Source organism: Halichoerus grypus, chromosome 15, assembly GCF_964656455.1.
Source record: "Halichoerus grypus chromosome 15, mHalGry1.hap1.1, whole genome shotgun sequence".
Taxonomy (NCBI): Eukaryota; Metazoa; Chordata; class Mammalia; order Carnivora; family Phocidae; genus Halichoerus; species Halichoerus grypus.
In genome coordinates, this window is record NC_135726.1 from 57,610,018 (window position 1) to 57,621,632 (window position 11,615).

The following is an 11,615-nucleotide window of genomic DNA, read 5'->3' on the forward strand; positions in this document are numbered from 1 at the left end:
CACATACTCTACTGACTGAGCCAGCAAGGCGCCCCTACATACAGGTTTTTTAAAAATTAATTTTTAAAAATGTTTAAATAACTTAGTTACTGCAGCTATTAAGGTGTGCAGGTGGGATTTGAATTCAGGCAGTCTGACCCTGACAGAGAAGGAGTGATAGAAGATACAGGAGAGGGTATGTTCTATGATGGAGAGGACCCCCCGGAGCAAGGAAGACAGGGATCTGTCCAACAGAACTTTCTGGAATGATGAGAATGTCCTGTTATCTACATTGTACAATATGGTAGCCACATGTGGCCGCTGAGCACTTGAAATGTGGCTAGCAGAACTGAATAACTGAAATTTAAATTTTACTTAATTTTAATTGATTTAGAAGGAAATAGCCAGTAGTGGCTGGTATTGGCTAGTCCAGGTCCAGAGCACATGAAGTGGGTTTAGCCCAGGGCAGGGGCGCTGCTTCTTGAAAGAGCAGGTGGAAGGTGGAGGGGTGACTGCAGCCTAGGCCATCTTATGTGGGGGTGGGGTAGGGCGTGGGCGGGTGCTGGGGAGGCTCCCCCCACAGGCCTGGATCCTGGCACCAAGGAGGCTGCGGGGGGCAGGCAAGGTGTTAGTCAGAGGAGCCTCAGAACTGCAGGACAATGTCTGTTGAGCCCTTGCTGTGTGCTGGGTCCTGTTCTAAGCACTTCTCAAATATGATCTCATGTAGTCCTCACATCAACCTATGATGTAGGTGCTATTATTAGGTCCACTGAGCAGATGAGAAAACAGAGACCAGGAGAGTCAGAGGTCATAATGGTGCAGTGACCAATGCACAGGCTATGGGGATTTCTCCAGCAGCTCAGGGATGTGGACAGGGGAGGCTAAGGGGTGGGGTGACCCAGGGTCAGGTTTTGCCATCAGAAAGGATTTCCAACACCCATAAGGACTTTGAAACAACCCCATCTAGGTTCAGAGGGAGAGGAGAAAGACCCAGAGAGGATAGAAACAGAGACAGAGACAGAGAGACAGAGACACACACAAAGAGGAAGAGAAATCTACAGAGAGAGGAGGCCCCAGAAAGATAGGGATGGAAGCAGAAGAGAGGGAGTGAGGACCATGCCAGCAGAGGGAGCCCCAGGAGAACCATTGCACTGGGAGTGGACTGCAGCCGTTTGCGTGCTTCCCAGGACAGCTGAGCTCTGTCTCTGGGGCTCCCTCTCATGAGTCTCAGCTCCTTCCTCCTTCCGCTGAGCCATCTCGCAATACCCCATGCAACAAAGACCATCTACAATTCCTTCCCCCTCCGCCCCCAATCCCACCAGGAAAAGTTCCCGGGAGCCGACTGCAGGTTCTGTGAAAGAATGAAGCAACTTTTCTCGTTCAAGTGGCAAAGCCGAGGAAGGAGGGAAGGACTGAAAGATGATCCTTGCAAACTCCTGGCCAAAGTACTGTGAGACTTGGTCTTCCCTCTGGGGTGGAGGAGGGGATTCCTAAGGTCCTTCCCTCCTTGATGCTAAATGTGGGCAGGTGGGATTGTGGCAAAAGCCCATTCATTGGCATCAGACAGGCTGGGCTTCATGTCCCACTTCCACCAACTCTTGCCCTGTGGCCCCAGGCTAGTCACTTTCAATTCTTAGCTCCCGTGTCTTCATCTGTGTCCACTGTCAGCAATCCTAACAGTAGTCTATAAAAACAGCTACCATTCCTGACCTCAGGCAGTTTGTCAGGCTGTGTCTAGGCACATAACGACTAGGGTAATGATGATGATGATGAGGGCAACAATGGTAGGAACAGCTCCCATCTTGCACGGGTGCTAACTATAGGTCAGGCACTTTACTTCACACATCACACATAGAAACTGTTTAGTTTCTTACCAAAACCCTATGAAGTAGGTCCCAGCATTATCCTCATTCTTAGATGGCAACACAGGGGCATGAGGGTGACTTTCCCTAAGTCACAACATAGTTAATGAGAAAGAGCTATGATCAAATCCCAGACTGCCTGGCTCCAGATCCTGCCCTCCTAGCTAAACTGGTTGCCTCCTGTGAAAGGCAGAGTATAATAATCTCTGACCATCAATCTTCCGAACACTTCTACAAAGCAGGTACCATTATCACTGCCATCTTAGAGAAAAGCAGAGTGAGACTCAAAGAGGTGAAATGATATTCCCAAGGACCCAGAGCTCGCAAGAGTCAGCTCTAGGTTTTGAAACCAGTTTGATGTGCCCCCAAGTCCAGTATCTTTTGGTCATACCCAATAGCTCGTACCCTGAACTTGGTCTGGTAAGAGATGTTCTGAGGCAGATAGGGAGAGCTAACATTATATGACACCATGGGCTGTTCCAGTGGCTGGCATGCCGAGCGTGTGGCCAAATCCTGAGCTTCCACATTCTATCTCCATTCAGGATGCACAGATTGTGAAGGGAGTTTAAATTAATGTCAACAACTACATCCCCCTGTAGTTTTCCAGTTTATCTTCACACTCTGACTGAATATTTTCTGTTTGACTCCTGCGTGGAGGCTATATAGGTTGTATAGGCTACATAGACCAACGATGGGGGCTCGCTGAGGCAAGCTTGCCAACCGAGATATCGGAATAGGGTAACTTTGCCGCCTTCGTAGACTCTGGCCATGGTGCTGAAACGGACCGAAAGGCCAAGTACCAGTCAGCACCACGGACAGCGACCACAGAGCCCACCCTCCTGGGATTGGGTCCGGAAGGGTGAAATGGGGAGGGTGTCTATACACAGGTCCGGGGGTGTTGGGGACACCCAAAGGAGACAGTTTTGCAGTAGGCAGGGAAGCTCAACATGTAGATGAGGATGACCTTGACCACAGAACGCTGTCATCTAGGGAACATAATTTCTTACCTACTGTACACTGAGAGACAGCAAACATCAAAGCAAGCGGGGCGGGGGGGCGTCCAGTCTGCCATACTGTGCATCCCAGAGGCCATGGCGTATTGGTTCATATAAATCCTCTTCATTACGTCCATGGCTGCTTTACCCCAGATGCTCCCAAATAGTCTCCTCTCTTTGGATTTAATGGACAGAGCTTTGGTGACAGACAACGCACAGGGATGGCTTCGTCTCTGTCCCCCAACGTCTTCACCATAGATTCCTGAGAGCAGTTTGCTGGGCCGATGGGAGTTTCACTGGTCATGTAACTTACTGGATTTTCTGCGGTCAGTGTCATCACATTTCTGGGCTCTGCCAGCCAGCGGAGGGGAGAGAGTGAGTGTCTCCGCACAGCCTTCCTGGCGGTGTTTGTGGTCAATGTTCAGAAATGCTCGAATCTGACCTCTGAAACACGTGTGACTTTCATTTGACATTCTCTTGTGATGAATGCACAGAGCACCTGTTTATATGATTACACGTCACGTGCACAGACAGGATACAAACTTTCAGTTAATATCTCAGTTTGCTTCAGACTTTGGTTTTGGTAACAGTTTGTGGCATGATTCACATACCATACAATTCACCCATTTTATTTTATTTTTTTAAAGATTTTATTTATTTATTTGACACAGAGAGAGCAAGAGAGAGAGAGACAGAGAGCAAGCACAGGCAGGGGGAATGGCAGGCAGGGGAGAAGCAGGCTCCCTGCTGAGCAAGGAGCCCAATGCGGGACTCAATCCCAGGACCCCAGGATCATGATCTGAGCCGAAGGCAGCCGCTTAACCGACTGAGCCAACCCAGGCACCCCAATTCACCCATTTTAAAGTGTGCAATTCAATGTGGCTTTTTGAACTATTCAGAGTTGAACAACTACCACCACCGTCAATTTTGGAACACCTTCATCACCCCGAAAGGAAACCCCATGCCCACTAGCAATCACTACTATCTCCCCAGCCCTGGGCAACTAAGCTTTCTCTCCATAAATTTGTCTATTCTTGACATTTCATATGAGTGTGAACCATACACATCTTTTGTAATTGGCTTCTCTCACTTAGCATGTGAAGTATTGCTCAAAACATAATGTGTTATGTTTTATCCACTTTGTAGCATGAATCAGGACTTTATTCCTTTTTGTTGCCAAATAATATTCCACAGTCTGGACAGACCACATTTTATTTATCCATTCATGTCTTGTGTCCATTATCTTAAGGGATAATAGGCTTTGCCCATTTTTTTTTTGTTTCTAACTTACTGTATTGGGGAAATGTACCCTTTTATGTAATTAGCCCTTTTATGTAATATATATGTATGTAGATGCACAAATGCATATATATAAACTATTACAATTTATATCATACAATATGATATATGTGATATATATGTTCTTTCTCTCTTTGCCTTGTTATTCAAACTGGCTTATGGGCTTTTTCCTCTCCTTGCAAGAGTTTTTCTTTAAAAAAAAACCTCAAATTTATTCAGGGGTTTGCATCATGGTTTAGAGTCCTTTCTCTCTCTCATTATGAAGAAGCTCTTCAATATTTTGTTCTAGCACTTACTTGGTTTTGTTTTATATACTTATATCTCTTAATTATTTGCTCTACACAATATGGAGGATAAATCCAATTCAGTTTTCAGCAAACCATTTATTTTTTAAAATGCCCTTTTTTTTTTTGCAATGATGTGTGATGCCACTTTCTCAATGCACTAAGTTTCTATAACTAGTTGGATTCAATTCTTAGCTTGGCTATTCTCTTTATGTGCTTGTACTAGATGGTTTTGTTAAAAAGTGTTTCTATTGTGTTGTAATATCTGATAGACCTCGTCCTCCCTCACCTCTCTTATTTTTAAGTGTATCAGTAGGCTACTGCTATGTCTCTGTTTCAAAGTTTGTAAACCTTAATTACATCCTCAAAGTCCCTTTTGCCACGTGAAGTAAGAGATTCACAGCTTCCAGGGACTAGGGCGTGGATATATTCTGGAAGCTGCTCTGCCTACTGGGGAGAGGGAGGCTTGGGAAGGGGAGCTCTGGGAAGATAGAGATAGAGATAGAGATTCCTCTAGGACAACTGTGATTGTGAAGGATCCCTTGAAATTCCACCTCTGATTCTCCTCCAGGAGCACTTCCCAAACCTACCTTCTGGCCTCAGCCAGGCTCCATGACTACCTGTGATGAGTATCTAGGGTCTCTAGGGCCTCTGGGGGCTGAGGGCCACCACCGATGAAGAGGATGAAGAGGGTGTCTCTGTGCCTTGGAATGGACAAATCCCAATGGAAACCAGGAAGAGAGTCGAGCTCTGTACTCAGTCTGACAGCTTAATTTGGCTTTGCTAATTTTCATATGAGTATTGGGCACATGTTATTTATTCTCTTTCTGTGTGAGGCTTGAGCTATAAAATGAGAGAGTTGTGTATAATTTCTTTTTTTAAGATTTTATTTATTTATTCATTCATTTATTTAACTATTTCATGTACCTGTTGGCCATTTGCATGTCTTCTTTGAAGAAATATTTGTTCAAGTCCTATGCCTATTTGTAGTTGGGTTGTTTGTCTTTTTGTTGTTCAGAGTTCTTTGCATGGTGAAAATCGGTTGCTAAAATGGAGTCAGGAGGTTTTGGCCAGGAAACTGTCATGCTCTACCACTTGTAGTCAATGGTGGACCCAACAGGAAGAGGTGGAGTTGAACTTACATGGACTTGACCTTGCTTCTGAGTACTACTCCTCTATTCCAGCCAGGGGGAGAGATGCTATGCTTATCCCCCGGGGCAACAGCTCGGCCAATGAGAAGCCACCACACTTCCTTTTTTTTTTTTTTAATTTAAATTCAATTAGCCAACATATAATACATCATTAGTTTCTGATATAATATTCAATGATTCATCAGTTGCATATAACACCCAGTGCTCATCACCACATGTGCCCTCCTTAATGCCCATCACCCAGTTACCCCATCCCCCACCCACCTCCCTTCTGTAACCCTCAGTCTGGTTCCCGGAGTCTTCTGATGCCCACTTAACTCCACTGTACTTTTAGTTTATTGCAACCTTCCCAACTTACCCCCTTTCTCCTTAAAAATCATACCTCCCTTTTGTTCCCTGGACTTGACCATGATTTTGGTGCAGCATGTTTGTTCCGGTCTGGGATTCTCTCCTATTTTCCGATAAACCCATCTTTTGCTGGTGAAATAACTGGCAAGGCTTATTTTTAAGGTCACCAACATACTGTAAGTCTTCCCTCTCAGCACAGCTCCAACTGCACTGCTTCAGCCCCTGGTCATTCCTACGCAGCCTTGTTCCCCCATGGAACCCCCACTTCTCTCTTTGTCTGGCCATGACCACATGTTTTACAAACGTTTTGTCCAGAGCTTCCCTGCATTTGGAGCTGAAGGGGACTCCAAACATGGGCCTGGTCTGCCATCTTGACTATGAAGTCTGACACCATAGTGACTTGTCTTTTTAAAATTTATATTGGTAAGAACAATAGAAATGAGATCAATCCTCTTAACAAATTCCTAAGCGTATGATCCAGTATTGTTACCTGCAGGCACAATGTTGTGCAGCAGATACCTAGGACTTGCTCATCTTGTAGAACCGAAGGTCTGTACCCGTGGAACATCGCCTCCCCACATTCCCTCCCCGTAGCCCCCGGCAGCCACAATGTTACTCTCTGCTTCTACGTGTTTGACATTTTGGATTCCTCATGTAAGTGGATTCATGCAGTATCCGTCCCCTGTGACTGGCTTAGTTCACTTAGTACAATGTCCTCAACGTCCATCCATGTTGTTACAAATGTAAGATTTCCTCCTTCTTAAGAATATTTCCTGAATAATATTCCATGGTATGTGGATGCCGCATGTGATTTATCCATCCATCCGTTGAAGGGCACTTAGATTGTTTCCACATCTTGGCCACCGGGAATAATGCTGCAATGAACAATAGAGTGCTAATTTTCCTTCAGGATCCCAATTCAGTCCTCTTGGATCAATACCCAAGAGTGGGATTGCGGGATCATATGGCAGTCCTATTTTTAATACTTCGTAGAACTTCCATACTGTTTTCCAGCAACTGTACCATTTTGCCTTCCCACCAACAGTGTACACAGGCTCCAATTTTTCTGTTTCCCCTTCAGTACTTTTTGTCTTTGTGGGTGTGTTTCGAGAATAGTCATCCTAATAGATGTGCAGTGATATCTCATGGTTGTTTTGATTTGCGTTTCCCTGATGATGAGTGATGGCGAGTGCATAATCAGTCCTTAAGGATACCCCGTGAGGATGGGTACAAGGTTTCTATTTTTTAATATACAGCTTATAGTTCCCTACTGCTATACATTTTCATATTTCTGTGTGTTTCTCTTTTTCAAATAAGTAATTGTGAGATCCGTTATTGAACATCTGTCTTCTGATAATCCGAGCCCTGCCGGCACTGTGACTACATCTTCTCGTTCACAGATGAATGTCCAGGGCCTGGAAAAAATCTAAGGGTTCAAATGGACGTTTGCTGGGTGACTGGCTGAAGGGAAGAAATCCCCATATATGGAGATCTTGAGAAGGGAAGTGGTATTCCCTTGGGCACACCCAGGTTGTATGTGGCCAACGGGGCTGACTCAGGATTGGAAACTCGGTCCCCACCCTCTTCAGGAAGGAGGTCACGCCTAGTAGATAGAAGCTTGGGCTCACCACAGATCAGGTCTCACTTGTCTGCAGGGGCACAGGCGTCCTCTGGAGCCCCTTTCTCTGAGCCCACCAATGGGAAAGCCCCCTGCTGCCCGCATCCTTTGGGTATGTCAGGTCTGCCAGTTTCTGTGCTTTTGTCCATCTGTGCAGCCTTGTCCAGTGGGAGGCAGCACCATGACCATCACCTTTACAGTCCTTCTCTGCTTCGGTGAGTTTTTGGAAGGATGGGGATAGACTCCTGTGTGGGAGAGGGAGCCCTCTCAAAGCCAGGCTGTGATCTCTCAGGAGGTCTCGTTAACTTGGGATGCTCAGGAAAGGTGGGGATCTGCTCAGGAGTCAGTGGCCTCTCACTGGGATCTCTCTTCCAGGACTGTGTCTGGGCCAGATGACCCACGTGCAGGCAGGTGAGCCCATCCCGGGGGGTCCCAGGTCCCACTTCCTCCTTGGGCACAATATAGGACACCCCTCCCTGCCAGGGCATCTGGAGGATGGAGGAGAGGAATGTTAAACTGATCAATAAAGAAGGTGTACAAGGGGCCCCAGGGCTGAGAGCTAGTGGAAACTGAGGCATAGAGAATATAGGGACTGCAACTCTGACTCTCTTCCAGAGACGCTGCTCACACCCATCATCGGGGCAGAGCCAGGCCCTGTGGTGGCCCAGGGGAAGCCTGTGAGCATCTAGTGTCAGCGGTCTCAGAAAGCTGACCAGTACTTCCTGTACCGGGAAGGAGTCTCAGAGCCCTTGAGAAGGCAATTTCCACTGGGACCCAGCAACAAGGCCAAGTTCCCATTCCCACACATGACCTACCACCTTGCTGGGCGCTACTCCTGCTTGTATCACAGACAAACAAGGTGGTCAGTTCCCAGCAAGCCTCTGGACTTGGCAGTCACAGGTGAGCAGGCTCTTCCGTCCACACAGGTGAGGTGACTGTGCCCGGGGAGGGACCTCCCTTTCTACAGCAGAGTCCCGTTGACAATCTGGGGGTGGTGTTCCCCTCTCTTCCCCTCCTTTTTTTTTTTTTATTATGGTAAGAACTTAGAACACGAGATCTACCTTCTTCACAAATTTTTGAGTGTCCAATACAGTGTTGTTATAGGCACAGTGTTGCACAGCTGATCTCCAGAACTGAACCATCTTGCAAAACTGAAACTCTATACCCATGATCTCCCCCTTCCCCTCCCTGCAGCCCCTGGCAGCCACCATTCTACTCTCTGCTTCTACGAATCTGACCCTCTTTAGATTCTTCATAGAAGTGGAATCATGCGGTATTTGTCCCTCTGCGTCTACCTTATTTCACTTAGCACATTGTCCTCAGGCGCCCCCTCCCCTTTTAACACATCTGGCTTGTTCTTTCCCAGGAATGTTCAACAAACCCGACCTCTCAGCCCTGCCCAGCCCCATTGTGACCTCAGGAGGGAGCGTGACCCTCCAGTGTGGTTCATGGCAGGATTTTGACTGGTTTGTTCTGTGAAGCGAAGGAGGAGAGGGCCACCCCAGACACCTGGACTCACAGCGCCAAGCTGATAGGTGGTTCCAGGCACTCTTCACTGTGGACCATGTGAGCCCAAGTCACAGGCGGACATACAGGTGCTATGATTATTTCTTGAGCTCTCCCTATGTGTGGTCCACCTCCAGCCACATTTTGGAGCTCCTGATCTCAGGTGAGGAATTCAGGGTATGATCCCAGAACTCCTTGGGTCTCCAGACCAGTGAGAGGAGCCTCATCTCAGGTGGAACACGGGGTAGGATGAGGTTGGGGCAAGAGAGCTCAGGACTCTGGGAGCCAGCAGTGGGAGGCCTGTGGGAGGAGGAGGAGGAACCTGACCCTCTTGGAAACCAGAACCACCTTTTCTCCCAGATGTGTCTAGGAAACCATCCCTGTCAGTCTTGCCAGGGCCGGTGGTTGCTCCTGGACAGAGCCTGACCCTCCAGTGTCGCTCTGATGTCGGCTACGACAGATTCGCTCTGTCCAAGGAGGGCGCACGTGACCCTCCCCAGCTTCTTGGCCGACAGCCCCAGGCTGGGCTCTCTGGGGCAGACTTCTACCTGGGCCCTGTGAGACCCTCCCACGGGGGCCGGTACACATGCTATGGTGGACGCAAGCTCTCCTCCGAGTGGTCGGCCCCCAGTGACGCCCTGGACATCCTGGTCGCAGGTGAGGAGTCATATCCCAGCTCACACTCCCACTTTTCTTGGACTGGCGCTTCAGGGTCTTGTTGGAAGTGGGGGCAGGGAGCACAGGCAGAGAGATGCCAGGACGGAAAGGACAATCTTTTTTTTTTTTTTTCCAGAATGCAAATATTCTTTGGTTTACTCATCAAAATCGCAAATAACAAAATAGCAAAAACCTTATCAGTTAAATAAAAAAGTGACATTCTTTATTTACCTATCAAACCTTATAAAGTGCGATCTTAAGAAAAGTGGGAACAGAAGAAGCCAGGAGCCGCACTTGGATGGAGCGCCTGAGTGACAGCTCATCTCAGCTCAGGGGAGGGGCGAGAGGGTGGAACCAACCCTAACACCCTGGACTCTCCCTCCCAGTCCTGCTCCCACAGGGGCCAACTCCCACCCTGTCTGCCCAGCCGGGGCCCTCTGTGGCCCCGGGAGAGAATGTGACCCCGCGGTGTCAGAGCCCCAGCTTGTTTGATGTGTTCCTTCTGTCCAAGGAGGGGGAAGCCGGCCCCCCCTGCACCTCAGATCTCAGCACCAAGATGGGGAATTTCAGGCGAACTTTGACTTGTGCCCTGCGATGCTGGACCACGGGTGGACCTACAGGTGCTACGGGTCACTCGGCAGCACCCCTTTTCTGCTGTCACACCCCAGCAACCCCCTGAAGCTCATGGTCACAGGTGAGGGGCTGTGCGAATGTCTTCTTCCCCATCCCGTCTGTCTAGTGTCTGGATGACCCCACAGCAGCCACTTCTCTGGATGCACCTTGTCCTTCCCTCCTCTGCCCCACACCTCCCACTGGGCCCCGACCGACGTGTGAAATGCAGCATCTCTGAAAAAGCCAGAAGACTTGCTTTTATCTACTTCTTTAACAGGAATGCATTGACATGGTCCATCCCAGAAACTGTTCACAAATGGGGTACAAGAAGAGTAGTTACCTCTCAATCTGCTACCACTTGCTCAATCCCCCAAAACCAACCCAACCACACTCACCTACCTTTTCCCCCCTGAACATTCAGGGAGAATCTACAAACATATCTTCCATGGGTGGACAAACATCAACATCTTATAGACACAGTTCTGATCAGCTCTATTTTTAAAAAATGAAATACATTCTAAAGAATTATCTGGTATAACACAAATCTCTTTTAAACTTTTTAAGGGTTTGTATAGTCGTTTCTTGCTTGAAAGTGTCAGGATATATGTATCCAGTACCCTATAATTTGGCATTGGCAATTTGTTTATTCCCAACCTTTTGATATTTCAGACTATCCTGTGATAAATATCCTTGCACATACCTAATGCACAGAGGTATGTGGAAGCAATTACCCCTCATCTCTTGGTTAAATTCTTAGAATAGAATAGCTTAGGCAAAGGATGTTGTCATTCATTGTGTGATAAATACTGACACTCTCTCTTCCTATGCCTCACTGTTTGCCACTCTTCAGTTTTGACTTAAAATCCTTTTCCAAATGACACCTTGGCTGGTGACCCTATACAAATACCCCATTAACACCTTTTATAATTTTTTAATCAGTCCTAAATGTATTACAGACTTTTCTATTTATAGCTCCATCTTATCTGATACACATTTTTCTCCTCCTTCCCCTTCCTCCTCCCTCCTCTCTTCTCTTCTTTCTTTCTTCTTCTTCCTCTTCCCCCTCTTCTTCTTCTTCTTCTTCTTCTTCTTTCTTCTTTCTCCTTCTTCTTCTTCTTCTTCTTCTTCTTCTTCTTCTTCTTCTTCTCCTCCTCCTTCCTTCTTCCTCTCCTTCTCCTTCTTCTTCTTCCTCTTCCCCCTCTTCTTCTTCTTCTTCTTTCTTCTTCTTCTTCTTCTTCTTCTTCTTCTTCTTCTTCTTCTTTTCTTCTTCTTCTTGTTCTTGTTCTTCTTCTTCTTTTCCTCCT

General features: G+C 47.2%; 1 pseudogene across 1 annotated transcript in view; it reads left to right on the top strand.

The window, feature by feature from the left end:
• The first annotated feature begins 7,551 nt into the window (after positions 1 to 7,551).
• The window catches only part of LOC118535642 (leukocyte immunoglobulin-like receptor subfamily A member 6), a 5,864-nt pseudogene continuing 1,800 nt past the window's right edge, over positions 7,552 to 11,615 (top strand). The window contains exons 1-6 of the transcript XR_013444421.1: positions 7,552 to 7,751; positions 7,912 to 7,947; positions 8,152 to 8,436; positions 8,903 to 9,205; positions 9,403 to 9,699; positions 10,086 to 10,393. The product of XR_013444421.1 is annotated as a leukocyte immunoglobulin-like receptor subfamily A member 6 (transcript). The remainder of the gene's footprint in view (positions 7,752 to 7,911; positions 7,948 to 8,151; positions 8,437 to 8,902; positions 9,206 to 9,402; positions 9,700 to 10,085; positions 10,394 to 11,615) is intronic.